Source organism: Somniosus microcephalus, chromosome 16 (assembly GCF_052327205.1).
Source record: "Somniosus microcephalus isolate GS21.2 chromosome 16, FLI_Smic_1.0, whole genome shotgun sequence".
Lineage (NCBI taxonomy): Eukaryota > Metazoa > Chordata > Chondrichthyes > Squaliformes > Somniosidae > Somniosus > Somniosus microcephalus.
This window is the reverse complement of record NC_141002.1, coordinates 54,736,190-54,759,191: the sequence shown is the minus strand read 5'-3', so window position 1 is coordinate 54,759,191 and position 23,002 is coordinate 54,736,190. Positions and strand designations below refer to the sequence as shown.

The 23,002-nt window shown below is 42.4% G+C and overlaps 1 long non-coding RNA gene across 1 annotated transcript; it reads left to right on the top strand.

Moving 5' to 3' along the window:
* The first annotated feature begins 3,304 nt into the window (after positions 1-3,304).
* Positions 3,305-17,161, top strand: LOC147106185 (uncharacterized). The gene is made up of 2 exons (XR_015081378.1): positions 3,305-3,860; positions 14,287-17,161. It is a non-coding gene; the product is annotated as an uncharacterized LOC147106185 (long non-coding RNA).
* Positions 17,162-23,002: the final 5,841 nt, after the last annotated feature.

The window sequence follows — 23,002 nt, the reverse complement described above, 5'->3', positions numbered from 1 at the left end:
ACAGGGAAAGGCTGTTCCCACTAGTTGATGGTACAAGGACTAGGGGACACAGATTTAAAGTTTTGGCCAAGAGATACAGAGGGGGATGCAAGGAAAAACTTTTTTACACAGCGAGTGGTGAGGACCTGGAATTCACTGCCGATGGAAGTGGTGGAAGCGGAGACACTCAAATGTTTTCAAGGGGAGACTGGATAAGCACTTGAGGGAAATAGCAGTGCTACGGGGATAGAGCGGGGGAATGGGACTGACTGGATTGCGCTACAGAGAGCCGGCACGGACTCGATGTGCAGAATGGCCTCCTTCTGTGCCGTTATGACTCTTATGACTTGTCCTTCAACAAGTGAATAGTCTCACTTTGTGGGTTGAGGTCCAAGACAAGTTGAACAAGACTTGCCAAGGTAATCAATTTATCTCATGCCTCAGCCCATTATTGAGAATTGAAAAAGATCAAAATGCTCTGGGTTCGTGGTCAGACATCAACAAACTGCAGGTTTGATATTATGTGTGCAAGTCAATCAAGAAAGTGAAGTAAAAATGGCTACTTTAAAATAATTTTTTTTTTTTTTTTTTTTAGAAAAAATCATACTGGCGTACAAAATAAATTGTTATGCACTATATTTCCTGTTCAGCTACAAGGGGCACCCCAGTACAGTGCTAACATAACTCTTTTGAGGTTAGGGAAAGAGGCATCTCGCCTGCCCAAACAAACTGTATTCCTACCAGCTGATTATGAAGCAACAATGATAGTAACTGAGAGCGTGGGCCTTACACTAAACATCCGTAAGACAAAGGTCCTCTACCAACCTGCCCCCGCCACACAGTACTGCCCCCGATTATCAAAATCCATGACAAGGCCTTGGACAACATGGACCACTTTCCATACCTCGGGAGCCTACTGTCAACAAGGGCAGACGTCGACGACGAAGTCCAACACCGCCTTCAGTGTGCCAGTGCAGCCTTCGGTCGCCTGAGGAAGTGTGTTTTTGAAGACCAGGACCTCAAACCCGGCACTAAGCTCATGGTCTACAGAGCAGCAGTGATACCCACCCTGCTGTATGCCTGAGAGACATGGACCATGTACAGCAGGCACCTCAAAGCACTGGAGAGGTACCACCAACGCTGCCTCCGCAAGATCCTGCAAATCCATTGGCAGGATAGGTGCACCAACGTCAGTGTTCTTGCTCAGGCCAACATCCCCAGCATCGAAGCTTTGACCACGCTCGATCAGCTCCGATGCACGGGTCACATTGTCCGCATGCCCGATACGAGACTCCCAAAGCAAGCGCTCTACTCGGAGCTCCGGCACGGCAAGAGAGCCCCAGGTGGGCAGAGGAAACGCTTAAAGGACACCCTCAAAGCCTCCTTGAAAAAGTGTAACATCCCCACCGACACCTGGGAATCCCTGGCCCAAGACCGCACAAAGTGGAGGAGAAGCATCCGGGAAGGCGCCGAACACCAAGTCTCTTCGCCGGGATCAAGCGGAAGCCAAGCACGTCAACCCAAGCACCCCACCCACCCGCCCCTTCAACCACCATCTGCCCCACCTGTGACAGAGACTGTAGGTCCTGCGTTAGACTCATCAGTCACCTGAGAACTCATTTTTAATGTGGAAGCAAGTCATCCTCTATTCCGAGGGACTGCCTAAGAAGAACTATGAAAAATAGGCAACCAAAAGTGTCTGGTCTTCTACAAAGAAGAAATGCAATAGCAGGAAATGGCAACCGAAAAGGAACATGGGGAAATAATTCTCATGATCAGCTTGTATAAAAAGGATCTCAATTCTGAAATATATTTATAGTTGGTAGCATTTGTGCCTCCAAGTTAGAAAGTTGTAAATTCAAGTCCCACTATGGATTTGAGCACCTTGTGTGCAAATGGCTGCTATCAACAGTGACATAAGTAATCCACTGGTTACAAATCATTAGTTAATCCTGAGGATGTGATAACGCACTACATAAATGCAAATTATTTTCTCTTACATTCGACCCAATGAAGTCCATTATTTGGAATTTCAAAATGGTGACCAACCCTCCCAACCCATGTACAATGATGAAAGTTGCCTCACAAACAAGAGTGTTTTTTTTAAACTCTGAACATGTAACCTTCCCAATATAGGAAGAAGCATGATTTAAAAAATCTGTTAGGGTTGCCCAAAATGGCTCAGTGAGTAGCTGCACAGTGTCATGTTGTGCGGTATTGAACCATGCAGGACAGAAAGGCTTCATGTTCAAAGCCTGAGCAGACTGAATCAACTAATCTCAACTAGGGTGGTGGTTATGCACTATAATTGACTCAAGTATCTCCAGGAAATGGGGGGGTGGGGGTTGGAAGTCAAGTCATTCTAGGTTCCCGCTCCTGACTATTACTTATAAAGCCATACTTAGTTGACAGTTTTAACAGAAAATACAATGCTTTTTTTTTTAAATATTGCAACTTCAAGTCCGTAAAACATACACTGTACATACATTTTATAAATATTATATAGTATAAATTTTAAAAGTGTTAAGTATCTTCTGTGATCTCTGTAGTTGAGAACTCAAATGACAGGCAAGCTTTCATTTTGATAAAACCTATTATTTCAATTCCGTGAACCAAACTTTCCAAGTTGGCTTTGCTTGTGCATCTTCCCAGTTACCGAGAAAGATACTTTCATGACAGACGTAAAGCTGAGCAGTAGGAAAGACACCATCAGTCAGTATTCCAAGCAGCAGAGGAAAAACTGCAACGGGGTGCCATCATTTTTTTTTTTTTTTTTTTTAAATGTCCAGAAATATGATTTTACAAATGAGCTACATTTACTATTAAGGATAGTTAATTATTGAAACATATTCTGAATAATGTATTTTATGTAGAAGCTGAGGGATAAATTCCCTTCCCCATTGTCTATAGTGATTTTAGCCAAAAAAAGGGGTCTTGTGTCTTTATTACAGGTATAAACTGTTATGTAATTTAATTTACACCGCTATAAAAGTTAGAAAATCCTTTTACATTATAAAATAATAGAAATATAAGCACAAAATGCTATTTAGTCTCACTACCCTATGCCACTCCTTGCACCACCCTGTAGCTATCTATCCTAGTCTCATTTTTTTGTTCTTTCCTCATAACCTTTAATAATTTTATTTCTGTTTATCCAACTTCCTCTTAAAAAGGTAATGCATTCCATATTCTAATAGCCCTCTCTGCAAAATTTTTCTAATCACCCCTTTATGATTCTGGTAATAACCCTAATTATATGTCCCCTTGTTACCAATTTGCCATAGTGGAAACAATCTTTCACTATTTACTCTCAAGCTCTTTCAGAATTTTGAACATTTCCATTAAATAATCCCTTTAACCTTCTCTGCTCCAGTGAATGCTCTAGTCTTTGCAAGTCTCTCAATGTTACTATATGATTTTATCCACAAGTGTATTATATTTGTTGGTATTTATTTTATACAAATGGGATTATATTTATATCTTGCTGAATCAGAATTTTGCAATTTTATTCTCTTCCTCCGCCCCTTGCAACAACTTACGGATCTTAGTGATTCCTCTCGAGGCCTACTGAATGATTCCGTGTTGCTGTGGAGAGTACTTTCTAAATTGGTTCCAGTTATTGTAGTGCTAAGGACACACCAAGCCCCCAGTCCCGACTCAAGCTGAGACCCCGACAGGCGCCATCTCTTCCCAGCATCTTACACTGTGAGAACCCAAGCCAGAGGAACAGCGCATGCAAATAAACTCAACAGTGATCTATCTTCTTTGAACTTTTGATGCATTCTCTTTCAGCTGCATGCAACCCCAGAGTCAACTCTGCTCGTCAGTCAGCATATTTGGACAGTGCTCCTGACCCAAGATTAAAAGCAATCTGCTTTTCTGTAAGTAAATTATACAAGATCCTTGCAATAGGCTAAAGTTCTCCCCAAGAAAGTTTAGAAAAATAACAATCTTGCAAAATTGTAAGCAATTTACACAATGCATAATACCCAATGTATCTAAAGATTATAAATTATTGACTGTGTTGTGTGCTTAATGTGGGATTTGTACTTCACTTTGGATGACACTAAACATATGATTTTATAAGACATCTATATGTGTTTATACTGTACACTGTATTTCTTGAAAATCAAATCTGCTTAAAAAGGTGGTCTTCCCATGAACCAACTCAAAAATTTCAGGTTGCTTTTAGAAGCTTCTGCATTTTAATTACTAGATTTCAAATACTTTTCAAATGGGAAAGACAGCAAATGAGGCAAAAGACAATGATGCCAATTAAATGGATGAAAGGGGCTCTAGGGAGATCCCAGGCTTTATTACTTCCCAGATGTTTAATTTACTAATAGTCAAATTGGACTTCATCTCCTCAGTTTGCTTTGCATTCAAGCACCTCAAGGTTAGCACCATTTTTAATTTTAACACAATTCTATAACTGCTGAAATTTAAAATAGAAGAGACAATCTAATCTTCAAAGTATTTAAAATTCAATGTGAGCTAATGCAAATTGTTGGGGCAGTCAGTAGAATATACATTTATTGCTAGTTGATCTCGCATGGAGTTGTACATGGGAATTCAAGACCAAGTGTAGTCTTTTTAGGTGAAGCAGGCTGAGTGTCTGGGGTTAATTGGACCAGGGCAGCAGACATAATTCAATCCCCATTTTATCATCATAAAAATAAGGACAGAATGTATTTTCAATTATAACTTCCTATGTCCACATTTATATTAGAAACTTCCTATGTAAACTTGTCACACTGTGATTACACCCGTCCGCCAGCCTGTCCGGTTGACCTCTACAGTTGCACATGTCCAGTTGTGTCCCTATACCACATGCTGTCAGGGAACTCGGGTGAGGCTGGTAGAGGTTGTGAATGTGGAGCTGGAGTCCCCCAGAGTTAGTAAAGTTTCAAGCTGACAGACCTAGTGAGGATTTAAGTCCAATCCTGCGTTTTTGAAGCTGTTTTATAAACAAATATTTAACAGAAAAATTAAATGTGAATTTACCACCAAAAATTGCATTTTCAAGAAATTTCATTTAAAAACAAATGACTTGCCAAATGATCAGGGAAGCAATTATTTCCCTCCAATTTTCTCCTCCTCTCCTGAAGGTGAACTGTACCATGTTCCAGGGTGCGAAGGACCCTCCATTACCCCACCCAGTGGCCAGTCTTCATGGGTGAATGTACAGAGTGCATGTCAGGAGGCTTCTTGTTTATGAATATGCACATGGAGAGGGGGATTACAGTTGAAACTGACATTCATATATGTGCACTTTCCAGTAAGACTCACTAGACAGCAATCAGGAGTGAGATGTTTCTCCTTCCTAGTCTGATGTTATGGAGACCAGTTATACCATTCCCCCCACTGCCACATCTTCTCTGCCACCACCAGACTGTCTGCCAGAGATCAGCTAAGTTGGCACAGAAATTGATTCGGATCTTTTTGGGGTGAATGGCTCAGTTCTACACTGAGCTGTGCATTTACCAACTGAGCCATCTGGGGAGGCAATAGTTAGAGTACACTTGCTCACAGTCTCACTCTGAAACTGATCAGGGTAGTCTGGAATCCAGCTGGTCCCAGTTACCTCCTTGCTGTCTCTAAGGTAGGTATTGTGGCAGACGTAAGGTAGGTATTGTGGCAGACATAAGTGTATGTGTACCATCTGTCCCTGTGCCATACACGCCACCTAAGAAACAAGATCAAAATGCAAACACAGCTCGTGTCCCTAAATTGAAAGTGGTAGAGCACTACTGTGATGTGATCAAAATAAAATCATTTGTTTTACATATGACAGATAATTAGTGATGTAACTACACAAGTAGATGTTCTACAGCTAATAATGCATCCCAAAGCACACCAATCTTTTAAAAGGGTTTCAAAATACTTACAAAGCATAAACTACTGCAGGGTACTAATGCTAGTTATGTTGCCGGTTTTGGTTTCATGTTGGTACCTGCTTCCAGCTCACTTTGAGCATAAGGATCTCATAAGCCTTGGCTCTTTTTAAAACCAGAAGCTGACACCAAATGTTAAATTCATGCAGTTATCCCTCAATTTTTGCTTGGCTGTAACTTAGAAATTGCACTGCAGTGATGCAAGTATACCTGCACTGAGAGATAATAAGTAATTAAATCTAGCAAATTGTCATCTCACTCAAGATGATGAGACTTTCAAGTTAATTAGGAGACTGTTCCATTCAGAAATGGACTAGTGACAGCTCAATATGCAGAAGCCATAAAATTAAAACTAATTTTGTACTCAAAATTACATGTTTAAAAAAAGCTTCAATGGACCAGTCTGAATAAAGCTACAGTGCCACATAATTACACACCAGGCCAAAAACAAGGACTTCTACTATTCGATTAATCCAAATCCAAAAATGTACTTTGTAATATCATTGGAATGTGGATGTTCAGTACATCTGTTTGTGAACAGTTGAATACTTTAGGCTCTATCTTGCGCTGTGGATTTGTACCACCCTAGTTTCCTTGATGCTAATTTGTGTGAAATGCTGGTTACGGATACCATAACTCACATCAAGCTAGAGAATTAATGGGAAATTAGCTTGAATATGCTGGCTTACACTGAAAGGAAAAAATGACCCAAGTGGGACAAAATGGCAACATCTTCCTCTGTACTCCAAACCTCACCAAGGAAACAACCTACTCCAACACTCCCCACCCTTCCCTCAACCACAGTCTCCAGCTAGTATTCCAGTTTCCTCAGCCCATATTGCAAAATATATCCAGTTATTTATCAACAGAATGCATCAATGTATTCCCCCACAAAAACTACGTGAACAAAACATACTAATCAACCATAATTTAGACATTCCAGACGCTGGTCATCTTCCAAAATTCGATAGACTCTAAAACAGTTCGCATGGATTGGAGGGTAGCTAATGTTACCCCACTATTCAAAAAAGGTGGTAGAGAGAAAACGGGGAATTATAGACCGGTAAGCCTGACATCGGTAGTGGGGAAAATGCTAGAGTCCATTATAAAAGATGTAATAGCAGAGCACTTGGAAAACAGTGACAGGATCGGACAAAGTCAACATGGATTTACAAAAGGTAAATCGTGCTTGACTAATCTACTGGAATTTTTTGAGGATGTAACTGGTAGAATAGATAAGGGAGAACCAGTGGATATGGTGTATTGGGACTTTCAGAAGGCTTTCGATAAGGTCCCGCATAAGCGATTAGCGTGTAAAGTTAAAGCACATGGGATTGGGGGCAAGGTACTGACTTGGATAGAGAACTGGTTGGCAGACAGGAAGCAAAGAGTTGGAATAAACGGGTCTTTTTCCGAGTGGCAGGCAGTGACTCGTGGGGTACCGCAGGGATCGGTCCTAGGACCCCAGCTATTCACTATATATAAATGATGATCTAGACAAGGGAACTGGATGTAATGCCTCCAAGTTTGCAGATGACACAAAGCTGGGTGGGCATGTGTGCCGTGAGGAGGATGCCGAGAAACTCCAGTATGATTTGGACAGCTTGGGTGATTGGGCAGGAGCATGGTAGATGCAGTATAATGTGGATAAATGCGAGGTTATCCACTTTAGTGGCAAAAACAGGAAGGCAGATTATCTGAATGGCAATAGATTGGGAGAAGGGGAAGTGCAACGAGACCTGGGTGTCCTTGTGCACCAGTCGCTGAAGGTAAGCATGCAGGTGCAGCAGGCGGTTAAGAAGGCAAATGGTATGTTGGCCTTCGTAGCGAGAGGGTTCGAGTACAGGAACATGGATGTCTTGCTGCAGTTGTACAGGGCCTTGGTGAGACCACACCTTGAGTATTGTGTGCAGTTTTGGTCGCCTTATCTGAGGAAGGATGTTCTTGCCATGGAGGGAGTGCAGCGAAGATTCACCAGACTGATACCTGAGATGGCAGGAATGACATATGAGGAGAGATTGGGTCGATTGGGCTTATACTCGCTGGAGTTTAGAAGAATGAGAGGGGATCTCATTGAAACTTATAAAATTCTGACAGGACTAGACAGACTAGATATAGGAAGGATGTTCCCAATGGCCAGGAAGTCCAGAACCAGGGGTCACAGTCTAAGGATAAGGGGTAAGCCATTTAGGACAGAGATGAGGAGGAATTTCTTTACCCAGAGAGTGGTGAACCTGTGGAATTCTCTACCACAGAAGGCAGTGGAGGCCAATTCATTAAATATATTCAAGAAGGAGTTGAATATATTTCTTAAGGCTAAAGGGATCAAGGGATATGGGGAGAAGGCAGGGACAGGGTACTGAATTTGGATGATCAGCCATGATCTCATTGAATGGCAGAGCAGGCTCGAGGGTCCGAATGGCCTACTCCTGCTCCTATCTTCTATGTTTCTATGTTAATATAATTAAAAACTGGAATTTAAGGCACCAAATTTATCTTCTCATTTCTAGTTCTAACTTCACTGTGGGAAACCAAAGAGTTGCAACAATTAATCCTAAATTTTGCGGCTGTATTGAACTATAAAGTATTCAAAGTCATTTTACCAGAGGATGCTGCCAACAATGACTATGCACTGCATTCATATTTCGCTGCTATGGCTATTGTATCCATTAAAAACAAAAATGTGTTACAAGAGAATTATTTAAAATTAAACAATAAAAATCAAGAGATGCATTTTAGATAAATGGAACATTTTAAATGAGAACTCAACTTTGTAGAAAAATTAGTCAACTGCAAAAAGGGGAGTCCCCCGACAGATTGCTAAATACCTAGCAATATTCAAGTCACAAAGTTTGACCATTAGGCTGAACCTCTATTACTCTTAAGCAGCTTCGACCAAAATGGACTCCCCTGCCTGAACTCCCATTAAGGTTGCTCAAAATGTATTTTAAGGTTTCCATCAGGAGATGGTTGAAAGACAATTCAGGACAAGTAACAAACACTCGACACAAAACATACTATATCATTTCAGTGATGATCTACTAATACGGCTTTTGTTAATGCACGTGCCTCAATAATTTCAGAGTTTTACACATTATGTAAATATAACCTTAATTCAGCAGAAATTGCCTTTGACAACTACAGCGGATTTTAAAATATAAGTACACAACTTGTTCTCTAAAGTAATTTTCTTCTTTGATGCCTTATGGGCTTCCATCTCTGGGAATACTTTTAGCTTCTTATGACAATTGATTTTCCTGGACAAAACAAAACAGAAATAATCATGAATTCTGACACTCTATAGTATTCTCCCAAAAAGTAAATTTTTTTGACAGCCAAGAGAAAACATTACATATTGTCTCAAAAGCTCAGATAGAGATACTGCCGAATACATGCAATACTATTTAGTTCCTCACAGTAAGATCCAGCTACCCAAGAGACAGGTTAAAAAATGCCCGGTGGAGATCGTTTGCTGGAAGGGGAAATAAGGTGCTGCTGGTACCCCAGTCCACAGCATGTCATTCTCCAGGTCTTCAAATCCCCCAATGGCCTTCAAATCCCCCCCATGGCCTAAGCTCTACTCCATCTCCACAATTTACTCCAGCACACAAGCCTGTTCTCCTTCAATTCTAGTCTACTGGTCTCCATCAGAGCTTCCACATCCCTGCTTCTGGAATTCTATTCCTAAATCTCTACTTCAGTACCTCTCATCGCACCTTCAAAAACCGTCAAAACCTATCTCTGACCGTGCCTTTCGATAAGCTCCACTTATGTGCTCCCCCTACCTCTTGCAAATTGGCTTGGAATGTTTTGGTACATGAAAAATCATTATACAAATGTAAGTAGTTGTTGCTGGCTTAAATGTACTCTCTAAAATGATGAGATATATATATTACCAATGCTAGGATTTTTGTAAAATTATTTAATACCTTCCATTTCTACGCATTTTAATTGGAACATAAAGACAATCTGACATCATGTGCCAATGAAAGACGATTGCATGTCCTGTTTATACAGTGGTGCTCCTCTCACTGGGAATGGTTCCGTAACCTATTATATGGTCGTTGGTACTCTGTACTCACTTTGTTTACTTTGCAAGATGGAATTCAGAACAAAAGCTGCAAGGCAGGCCTGTCCCTGTCACTGGCAGCTGGAGAGCTCACCCTCAGCATTAGTATTGGGACTGGGCAGGATAAAATGTTAGCCAATGGAATCCAGTGCTAACTGTTTATTGCTGGTTGTGCTTTGCCTCCAGCAGAAAAGGAAGAAACCACCAAGCACTGCCAGGTTTTCATTTTAAACTAGTGCCAGAATGGGACCGTCTCTGTGGACAGTGCTGTAGAAAAAGGTGCAGCATTTGACACGCAGAATAGGAAACTTCCCCCCCCCGCCCCCCCGAGATGGCAGATGGGACTTCAGTTTAACATCCCATCTGAAAGATGGCATCTCCAACAATGCAGCACTCCCTCAGTACTACCATGTAAAGTCCTGGTCCTCCTATTTAACCTCCTCCATTGCCTCACCCTACCCTATCTTTGCAATCTCAAGTTCTAAATCCCCCCCCCCCCCCCTCCAAACACCGTTCTTCTTACTCTGATCTTTTGTGCATTTCCCCCAGCCCCCTTCACCCCACCATTAGTAGCAGAGGTTTCAGGCACACAAGGAGTTTCCTCCCTAAACCACTGCATTTCTCCATTATTTATCTTCCTTCTGGAAACAAAGCCTCTCAAAACCCATCTCTTCAAACAAACATTTGGTTATCCCCTCCAAAATCTCCCTTCCTGATCAGCATCTGTTACCTTGCACTTAGCTGTGAAGTGCCTTAGGATATTCTTTTTGCTAAAGGTGCTATATAAATGCAATATAAGTCCCAATACTGCTGTATTTTAGGATGAACTTCAGATTTGTCGCTCTCTCTGGAAATGCCTGCAAGATCAGGGATTTCAGCATTTGCAATGACTAGTCTTCCCCAATTTCTGTTATCATCTCACCTAGTCTACATTGCAATAGATGAAGACAGAATATCATGCACAGTTACTTGATCATCTTTATCACCTGCACCATCAGCTTCTGGTAGGTAGCTTCAACTCAATCCATAGGCTACAGACACTTCTGCTCCATTCTTGGCTCTGCTGACAAACTAGACTTTTGCAACTTATGTGTAACATATTCGATAGTTTGGGTAGGGTTTCACAAACTTTGACATCATTTTATAGGTTCACGGTCACTCCCCAGCACAAAATTTAACGTGCATGTTGATGGAAATTTTTTATCCAAATGCTATAGCTGCAAGTTGCTACCTGGACATACCATTATGTAAATGAACATGACGCAAACTCTATGGTTTATTCCTCTTGCAGTAATGCTACCACCCATTCCTGAACTGGAAGCATCAACACTAATCCTCATTGGCTTGGTCACCTTGACTATTTCTGCACTAGGGTTTCTTACACCAAACGTTTCTTCGCCAACATGCTCCTCAGTCCAATGCCATGCTATATATTTTTCCAAGTAGCTTTCTCAGATTCTGACAACCTGGAACTCAATGTAACGCAAGACGAAACTGCCTGGTCAAATCATACCAAGATACTGTTTCAGATCTTTTTTGTTGCTTGTTTTTCCACCACACATTTGAATACCTCCATCTCCCCCACCCCCTTCCTAGAGTCCTTCTGCACCCTATATAATTGACATTTTTTGCATTCTTAACTTAATTCAGGTGGATCAAGTGTGCTGAAGATTTGGGGCATTTGATAGCCATGACACCATTTCCTCCATGAACTATGTTGGATAATGTTTTCATTCTGTGGCTTCATTTAAATCTTTATGGCCGAGGCACATTCTCACTTGTTCAGTTTGGCGTAACTGGTGTTATCATACTGCTGTCTCACTTTGGTTCTTTGACTATTATACCAAATTTCTCCATTCTATTTAACCCATTGCAAACTTTATCACAAAGTGTTACTGCCACTTTCCTTGGTAGATGTGTGACGGTCAGTTGAGGATTCCTGCTCGGCATCCCAAACTTTTCAATAAAGACACTGGGACTGGCTAGATAGATCGCACAAGGTCTTTCCCGGTGCTGTGAATCCCTATGTCCCTAAATCCAGCAGCATACTTCGATTGCTTTTAGGCATTTATTGTTAGCGACTGCATCAATTGTGCTGTTCAATTCTAACCATCAGCCTGCTTGAAGTATAAGGATTGCTATTCGGGAATTTGAAATTGTCTTTATATTCACACGCCTCATTACATCCTCTTGTGTTGATATTTTGGCCAGAGTAGATCACCAACTTTGCATTAGACTTGCTCAGTTCATACTTAGTTTCTTACTTAGCTTCTTGCAAACGGATTGTGGCAGGACATTATATTGAGCTCCTGTGTCCCGTTTAAAATGGACAGCTCTGTCGTGTGTCGTTTACCTTGAGGTTGATTCATTATCATGTGCGAATCACATACATAAAACAAATCATTTTTAATCTCATATTGTTGTTCTTCTCTATGCATTTTCTTTACCTGTCTGACAAGGATGATTTTGCATACTTTCAGCAAAATGGTTTTCATATACCAAAAGCCGTACTGGAAAAAAAATTCTCTCATGATGAAGGATAGCAATTACAATCTATGAACTTTGTTGACCAGATAGGTCTCATTTTTCTTTTTATTATATGAAGTAGCATCCTGCCCCACTTATCACTACTGATAAGGCTGCTAGTATTACATGTGTGCTTCATCTGTGTTTTGATGGCTTTTGCTCCTCTAGAATATCAACTGCTTTCTGCCGATCTAGATTCTCTCTCGAAGGTGAGTTGCCTCTGATTTGATCAGCTGTTATCTCGGTTGCAATGCTGTTGTTAATGAGGTAGTCTATGTACTGAGCTTTGAACCAGATACTAAACCCCTCTTCATATGAAATATTTTTCAGAGTTGTGAAATATTCCTCAAACTTGTCCATTAACAAATCAGTTTCCATTAATCCTCCCAAGCATACATAAAATTATATACGCTATTGCTTCTTCATCTGCCACATACAATAAAATATCAGCCAAAGCCCATTCTATTACAAACAAAGAGCATTTTTCTATTTTCTCCACGCTTCTGCAATATCCCTTCTGGTCAAGTGATCTGCAAGCTTTAAATCTTCCATTTTGATCCCAGTTCTGACACAATATAAAAGGGTTCTAGACTATTTAAACAACATGCGGGAGACTGGCTGGGGCATGTTTCAAGCTTTATTCAAAACCTTGGCTTTTTACTAGAGCACATGGGATGGAATTTCCTACGGGGCTGTAATCTGGAAGTTACACCCGAAATTGCACTCATTCGTGCATCCATTTTGCTGATGTCCATTTACACCCAAATTTCCTGCCAATTTTATCATCATGTGCCAGAATGTAAAAATGTAAACAAGTGGAAATCAGCATAAATAATCGAGGCTCAAAGAAAAACCAATAAATGGGCGTAAAAGGACGAGTAAATCTGGATGTAGCATAATTATCTGCGTCACACACTTGCGCCCAAGTTTCCTCGATCTTTTATGCTAGGTTTTTGCTTTACGCCCCAATTACATGCGCAATGGTTCCGATATCTTCCAATGGGGGCGGGGAGCAAAACCAGAAGGGAGAATTGCTCATGGACAGTCCCTGGCACCTCCTAGACCAGCTATAGGGGCATGGTAGTAGCCGGGCAGTAGGCCGAATACCCACTCTCTCAGCTGAAGTGGCGGCGTCAGGCCAGGCAAACAAAAAAAAAAGGAATAAAATACATGAGAAAATAAAACGTAACAAAAATTCAGGAGGGAGAGCAAGTAGTCTTGTGGAAAAACTGCTGTTTTCCCCCATTCATCTGATCTGATTTCTAATTGTGTACTGTGGAAAAAAACTACTGTCATTCCGTGAAACAGGAAATTACTGTCCTTGTTAACTATTCCTCATCATTACAAAATAATCACTATATACAGCCACAGGCTATCCAAAAATAGATGTGGAATTGTATACCACGCACATGGTTTGTAAGCGGTTTTGTACTGAAAAACAAAAGTCCTGAACATCTGGACACTGCATTTGCTCAACGCTTAGGTGGACTTATCCTTTTCCGAGTAACCACCTGATGTAATTTCAAGCTTCAACTCCACATTAAAAAAAAAACTGCTTTGATTGATTGAGGAGGCAGGTCACTGGATTACAATAGGGATGGCTGCAAAGCCTCACTGGACAACTGATTATTTTACATGAAGGTCATTCTGATTTGACGTGCTCAGAATGAATAATGTATGAATAGCTAAACATTATTTTCTGGTGATTATTTTTTTCTGCCGAGGTATCTCATGCGATTTCCTGATAATTAAACTTCCTGTTCAGATAAAAACCATTTTAAAAGATTTTGTCTCATCTCAACATTCATTTCATTTCAGGAAAAGTTTAACAACTGGAATTGAAGGACCAGGAATGGCCAGCACTCCACATAATGCTCTGTGCCACTCGATCGCAGACACACAGGTCCACGGCACCACGCCAAACATCTCAGAAAAAAGGAAGAACTTTATGGCTTCCTGTGTTGATTACAATTCTATTTGGTTTTTAACTGCTGTGCCATCAAAGACTCCAAGAACATATCAACGGTTTCAATGTCAGACACAGGTGTCAAAAGCTAACACAGCATTCACTACGAGAACAGGTTCATTCACATTTCCATTTAGCAAGAACTAGGCTGCCATTGCTAACTCAAGGACTATTAACTTGACCAGACACCTTTTGGCAATCTAATTGAACCAGAGGAACTTCAGGGAAGCAGTTCATCTCATTGTTACAGGAATTACATCCTGAGCTTTCATCTTTTGTTTGAAATGTTAAAACAAACAGAAAAAAACGAAAATCAAAAGTGCTCAACTCATTTCCTGCCAGCAATCCTGAAACAAATACAAGTCAGGATTGCTGCGAATAGTCCATTTACACTGCTAGTCTGCCGTTGTCCTTACTATTGAAACCAGCAGCAGCTGCTTTAAACTGCTGCCCAGGTCTCGAGACAGGATCCCAAGTGTGCGGCTCTCCCATACTTGCAGCCAACTTGTGCAGGGGTCTCAGTGTGAAGCAGCTGCAAAGCAAATCCACATCTGTAGCACATGTGCAGACTAGTTTTGGCGGTGTGGCAGGTGCGCATGGATAAAGAACAAATCAAAATTATACAGCACCGTTTGCATTCTCAGGATGTCTCAAAACACTTACCAGGCATCATGTTGCTGTTGGATTAGTGCATTTACTAGGGCCAGATAGACAACATAAGGGAAACTCAGGTGAGTTATGACCAGTGTCTTAACTAATCTGATAAGTACACCTTGTGTTTGGTGCTGACTACAGTGCACCAAGAGCGAGCGGCACAAAAACAATTTAAAAGGTAGTTTACAAGTGGTGAATTTACTGCTTTCAACTTACTGGAGACTCGCCACTGGGGTGTGGTTCTAGATGTCAGAGTCCTGCCTTCAATCTCCACACTACCATTAATGGCAGTAGCTAAAGAGATGCAGCCAGCACCAACATACATGGCTCATGATAGCTCCCCTGGGATCCAATCACATAAAACTACAATAAAATAACCTCTGTGCGCAACTCTGCCCAATTTATTATCTGATCTGCCACTGCTGTTGACGTAGACTGGTTCCACACTGGGCATGTGGAAATCGGGGAGTGTGGCATTCTGGCGTCATAATGACTGCTTCCCAATCCAAAAAGGAAAAATGAATCTATAAAATTAAATGCTGTCCTATTTACAAAAAGTCAAATTACATACAAGAAAAAGAAGAAAACTTTTATATGGTGTCTTTCACTTTCAAGATATCCCAAAGCACTTTATGTAGGAAAATATTTTCACACAGCAAGATTCCAAACAATAAAGAAGATGAATGCTCAGTTAGTCTGGTTTGGTAGTGCTGCTTGAGGGATAAATGTTGGTCAGGACTTTGGGAGAACTCTTCTGCAGAAAGTGCCATGGCTGTTAAGCTCCACCTAAGCAAGGAAATGAGGCCTTGATTCAAATGCCTCAGCAATCCTGCATTACTGGACTGAACTGTTGGCCTACAATATGTACTCAAGTCCCAGAAACATCTAACTCAGAAATGTGTGCCATCACAGAGCCAAACAGACCCTATGTATGTTTAATCTGTTGACAGGTTGCTGCAAGACCCATGGAAATTGAGGTCTGCAATGCAGTCAGAATCTGGAGGGAACTCCTTTATATTTGAGAGTTGCAACTACAGTGGGAAACTACCTGTCTGCTGTCAATAGCATTTCCTCATAAATAAAAGTGCCCCAAAACCCCTATGCTCCTCTGTACAGATATTGAAGCAACTAATCGCACTAACCACTATATCTACTACACGAGGAGCAGCGGGTAGGGTGCCAGCCACTCCTGCTGGCAGCAGCGTTGACTTTTTTGTGTTTCCTTTGCCCCTAGCCACTCCTGTAACTCACTTACCTGTATCTAAGAACAGGTTAATTGGTTATTCATATCATAACTATCTATGGGAAGCCGCTTGTTCAGAATGGCTGCCACATCTGCCTGTGTAACAACATTCCAGGAGATAATCCATTGTGTGAAGCACTGAGACATTTTGATAGAAGATACAACATAAAAGCATGCCAGTATTATTTCTAAAATCTGCTCGTACTATAAAAACAGGGCAGTTCTAACAGTCAAATCACCTTCTGAAATAGTTTGGTGTAATAATACAGTAAAAAGGTTCTAAAACAATGAATAAAGTTAGATACATGACACCAGCATGGACCAGTTGAGCCGAATGACCTGTTTCCGTGCTGTAAAGACTTTGTGACAAGAGTATTTTTCTTTTCAAAAACATTGGTCTCCGAGGTATTTTTTTTTTCTCCCCTTGAACTGTAATTTCCAAAAGCAAAAGTTCAGCGTCATCTTGTACTTGTGCATGTTCCCAATTATATATAATGAAACATGGTTTATATGTGAGGTCTTTCATTACATCTCGGTTTAATTTTTTTTATGTTTGCATGGGAAATAATTAAGCCATTGAAATATCTATGGAAAGTACCAGTTAAACACAAGTTACACAGTGTCGAAAAATATTATGTAATAAAATGAGTCGATGAGAGTGGCTTTTATGTGGGCCAAAGATAATATACCCATTTAGATTTTTCTTCACACACGTGCATATATATTATAATATATATATATATATATACACACACTGCAGCACAGTAATGTTCTTTTGAATTCTCAACAGAAATTAAGACTATGAACATGTAATTAAAGACAATTTAGAATATTCTTAGTCCTGATTTGAAGTCCGCATCCTTGCTTGAAAGATTTAATCTATGGCATGTCTGCTAACTGCTTCAAAGAGTCTTTTAAAACCGCAGTATGCTTTTATGTATGCTGCACCTTGAAGTGCATTTTTATACAGAAAACATTTTACAATGTTAAAGGTCGACACAGGCTCTGCTACAGAACAAATACAAATCCATCCAAAAGGTTATAGCTAAAGCGACTGAGTTCTGGCCATGGTAAAGCGCAGCATCAGCAGTTACTTCAATAGAAGTTCCCTTCAGGGCATTTTCTACAGCCATGGCATTTTCACTTTAAAGTGCCGGAGTTCAATGTTTCTACCCCTCCGCACACGCACACGCACGAACCTAAGCACATGTAGTATTCACTTTGTTTTGAATGATACAATTAGTTCAAATATTGTACCAGAAGATTTGGGTCCATATTATGGAATATAGGCTAAACAATCTGACCAGTTCACTGACCATTTGGCAGTGTGCCTGCATTACGTGTAACCTATATTAAGGTAACATTGAAAATTCAGAAAGGAAATTTAATCTGCCTATAGTTGATAATTTCAGTGCACATGACACTTCGAATTCACCAAACTGAAGAAAAGTTACATTACTCATGTTGCGGTATAATAATTTCAGTAAACTTTAACAGCAAAATCAATGTGCCCTCCCACCAATGTCTGCGATTTGAAACTGCCCTTCACACAAACCCCATGAATACCAAGGTGTGAGCATTACACAAGCAGTGATTGATTACTAGGGTTATTTAATTGATGAAGATAACGCTGTAATGCACTGGAAACTTCGAGTTACAGGATTTTCAGTAACCCTCCTTAAATTGGCTGTAGTTTGTTTAATATTCAACCATATGCAGCATTTGCCTTCAATTACACAAACTTCAGCTTATAAAAAAAGGTAATACTATACTTCAACCAGAGAAATAAATAAAAATGCAGCCCAAGAAAACCCATAGTATGACCTCATTTGTGCTACAATAGTTACCAAGTTAGCAAATCGCTGACCATTTCTTCCAAGCTCAATTTAAAAAGACTTTTATGGCCGCCTCCTTTCATTGAGTAGCTGCGCACTCCAGCTAATAAAATAAAGCTGCGGATGTTAAATAAAAGAGCTCCTGAACTGCTTATTGCTGCTGCACCGCAACATTTGCAGGGTTAAGTTCTACCTTTGAACATACAAGTGGTTTTCCACACAGGTTCCTCAAAAGCTCAGCAAGTCCAGCTGCAGAAAGGCACTGCACGCTAGGCCTAGCCAGCCGAGGTCAGTTTGGTTCTCACACTGCAAGTCCCTGCAGTAATTATTCTGGACAAATAGGACTTGTATTAATTATGGTACCAGTGTGAGGAAACCATCCAAGCCTAAACTAGGAGGAGGAATGCCCAGTGGTACGGAGTAATTTAACTGTCAAAACTCTCAGTGTACTGGCATTGGTGACTATGCTCTCTGGAAAAACTGACCCATTTAAAATAATCAGTAGTCTTCACTACCTACATACACCCACCCATAAATAAAATAAACTAAATAAACAACCAGGTATTTCTGTTTCATCAATGGTACAGTTAAGCTGCAAGGCAAGAACAAGAGTTACCAAAACCAACATTTAAACTGACTTTTGGGGGGAACCTGTGACCAGGAAGACAGTGCCAAAATACTCTTGATAATTCTGAATATTCCGATAGTTACTAATGCATATATTAATCTCCAGGAAAGATGTCATGCTTTTTGAACAGTGGCTTGTTTTTATGCCCCTCAACCAGAGAATGCTGGAAATAACTGGACTTTGTGTAAATGAAGATACTGGAGAAGGGGCAGCAGTAACATACTGGAGGAGAAGGGGCAGCAGTGACATACTGGAGGAGAAGAGGCAGCAGTAACATACTGGAGGAGAAGGGGCAGCAGTAACATACTCGATGAGAAGGGGCAGCAGTAACATACTGGAGGAGAAGGGGCAGCAGTAACATACTCGATGAGAAGGGGCAGCAGTAACATACTGGAGGAGAAGGGGCAGCAGTAACATACTGGAGGAGAAGAGGCAGCAGTAACATACTGGAGGAGAAGGGGCAGCAGTAACATACTGGAGGAGAAGGGGCAGCAGTAACATACTGGAGGAGAAGAGGCAGCAGTAACATACTGGAGGAGAAGAGGCAGCAGTAACATACTGGAGGAGAAGGGGCAGCAGTAACATACTGGAGGAGAAGGGGCAGCAGTAACATACTGGAGGAGAAGAGGCAGCAGTAACATACTGGAGGAGAAGAGGCAGCAGTAACATACTGGAGGAGAAGGGGCAGCAGTAACATACTGGAGGAGAAGAGGCAGCAGTAACATACTGGAGGAGAAGAGGCAGCAGTAACATACTGGAGGAGAAGAGGCAGCAGTAACATACTGGAGGAGAAGAGGCAGCAGTAACATACTGGAGGAGAAGAGGCAGCAGTAACATACTGGAGGAGAAGAGGCAGCAGTAACATACTGGAGGAGAAGAGGCAGCAGTAACATACTGGAGGAGAAGGGGCAGCAGTAACATACTGGAGGAGAAGAGGCAGCAGTAACATACTGGAGGAGAAGGGGCAGCAGTAACATACTGGAGGAGAAGGGGCAGCAGTAACATACTGGAGGAGAAGAGGCAGCAGTAACATACTGGAGGAGAAGAGGCAGCAGTAACATACTGGAGGAGAAGGGGCAGCAGTAACATACTGGAGGAGAAGGGGCAGCAGTAACATACTGGAGGAGAAGGGGCAGCAGTAACATACTGGAGGAGAAGGGGCAGCAGTAACATACTCGATGAGAAGAGGCAGCAGTAACATACTGGAGGAGAAGGGGCAGCAGTAACATACTGGAGGAGAAGGGGCAGCAGTAACATACTGGAGGAGAAGAGGCAGCAGTAACATACTGGAGGAGAAGAGGCAGCAGTAACATACTCGATGAGAAGAGGCAGCAGTAACATACTCGATGAGAAGAGGCAGCAGTAACATACTCGATGAGAAGAGGCAGCAGTAACATACTGGAGGAGAAGAGGCAGCAGTAACATACTGGAGGAGAAGAGGCAGCAGTAACATACTGGAGGAGAAGGGGCAGCAGTAACATACTGGAGGAGAAGAGGCAGCAGTAACATACTGGAGGAGAAGAGGCAGCAGTAACATACTGGAGGAGAAGGGGCAGCAGTAACATACTGGAGGAGAAGAGGCAGCAGTAACATACTGGAGGAGAAGAGGCAGCAGTAACATACTCGATGAGAAGAGGCAGCAGTAACATACTCGATGAGAAGAGGCAGCAGTAACATACTCGATGAGAAGAGGCAGCAGTAACATACTGGAGGAGAAGAGGCAGCAGTAACATACTGGAGGAGAAGAGGCAGCAGTAACATACTCGATGAGAAGAGGCAGCAGTAACATACTGGAGGAGAAGGGGCAGCAGTAACATACTGGAGGAGAAGGGGCAGCAGTAACATACTGGAGGAGAAGGGGCAGCAGTAACATACTGGAGGAGAAGAGGCAGCAGTAACATACTGGAGGAGAAGGGGCAGCAGTAACATACTGGAGGAGAAGAGGCAGCAGTAACATACTGGAGGAGAAGAGGCAGCAGTAACATACTGGAGGAGAAGAGGCAGCAGTAACATACTGGAGGAGAAGGGGCAGCAGTAACATACTGGAGGAGAAGGGGCAGCAGTAACATACTGGAGGAGAAGAGGCAGCAGTAACATACTGGAGGAGAAGAGGCAGCAGTAACATACTGGAGGAGAAGGGGCAGCAGTAACATACTGGAGGAGAAGAGGCAGCAGTAACATACTGGAGGAGAAGAGGCAGCAGTAACATACTGGAGGAGAAGAGGCAGCAGTAACATACTGGAGGAGAAGAGGCAGCAGTAACATACTGGAGGAGAAGGGGCAGCAGTAACATACTGGAGGAGAAGGGGCAGCAGTAACATACTGGAGGAGAAGGGGCAGCAGTAACATACTGGAGGAGAAGGGGCAGCAGTAACATACTGGAGGAGAAGGGGCAGCAGTAACATACTGGAGGAGAAGAGGCAGCAGTAACATACTGGAGGAGAAGGGGCAGCAGTAACATACTGGAGGAGAAGGGGCAGCAGTAACATACTGGAGGAGAAGGGGCAGCAGTAACATACTGGAGGAGAAGAGGCAGCAGTAACATACTGGAGGAGAAGAGGCAGCAGTAACATACTGGAGGAGAAGGGGCAGCAGTAACATTCTCGAGAAGGGGCAACAGTAACATACTGGAGGAGAAGGGGCAGCAGTAACATACTCGATGAGAAGGGGCAGCAGTAACATACTGGAGGGGAAGAGGCAGCAGTAACATACTCGAGGAGAAGGGGCAGCAGTAACATACTCGATGAGAAGGGGCAGCAGTAACATACTGGAGGAGAAGGGGCAGCAGTAACATACTGGAGGAGAAGGGGCAGCAGTAACATACTGGAGGAGAAGAGGCAGCAGTAACATACTGGAGGAGAAGAGGCAGCAGTAACATACTCGATGAGAAGAGGCAGCAGTAACATACTCGATGAGAAGAGGCAGCAGTAACATACTGGAGGAGAAGAGGCAGCAGTAACATACTCGAGGAGAAGGGGCAGCAGTAACATACTCGATGAGAAGAGGCAGCAGTAACATACTGGAGGAGAAGAGGCAGCAGTAACATACTGGAGGAGAAGAGGCAGGAGTAACATACTGGAGGAGAAGGGGCAGCAGTAACATACTCGATGAGAAGGGGCAGCAGTAACATACTGGAGGAGAAGGGGCAGCAGTAACATACTGGAGGAGAAGGGGCAGCAGTAACATACTGGAGGAGAAGAGGCAGCAGTAACATACTGGAGGAGAAGAGGCAGCAGTAACATACTCGATGAGAAGAGGCAGCAGTAACATACTCGATGAGAAGAGGCAGCAGTAACATACTGGAGGAGAAGAGGCAGCAGTAACATACTCGAGGAGAAGGGGCAGCAGTAACATACTCGATGAGAAGAGGCAGCAGTAACATACTGGAGGAGAAGAGGCAGCAGTAACATACTGGAGGAGAAGAGGCAGGAGTAACATACTGGAGGAGAAGGGGCAGCAGTAACATACTCGAGGAGAAGAGGCAGCAGTAACATACTCGATGAGAAGAGGCAGCAGTAACATACTGGAGGAGAAGGGGCAGCAGTAACATACTGGAGAAGAGGCAGCAGTAACATACTGGAGGAGAAGGGGCAGCAGTAACATACTCGAGGAGAAGAGGCAGCAGTAACATACTCGATGAGAAGAGGCAGCAGTAACATACTCGATGAGAAGAGGCAGCAGTAACATACTGGAGGAGAAGGGGCAGCAGTAACATACTGGAGGAGAAGAGGCAGCAGTAACATACTCGGATGAGAAGAGGCAGCAGTAACATACTGGAGGAGAAGGGGCAGCAGTAACATACTGGAGGAGAAGAGGCAGCAGTAACATACTGGAGGAGAAGGGGCAGCAGTAACATACTGGAGGAGAAGAGGCAGCAGTAACATACTGGAGGAGAAGAGGCAGCAGTAACATACTGGAGGAGAAGGGGCAGCAGTAACATACTGGAGGAGAAGAGGCAGCAGTAACATACTGGAGGAGAAGGGGCAGCAGTAACATACTGGAGGAGAAGAGGGCAGCAGTAACATACTCGAGGAGAAGAGGCAGCAGTAACATACTGGAGGAGAAGAGGCAGCAGTAACATACTGGAGGGAGAAGAGGGCAGCAGTAACATACTGGAGGAGAAGAGGCAGCAGTAACATACTGGAGGAGAAGAGGCAGCAGTAACATACTGGAGGAGAAGGGGCAGCAGTAACATACTGGAGGAGAAG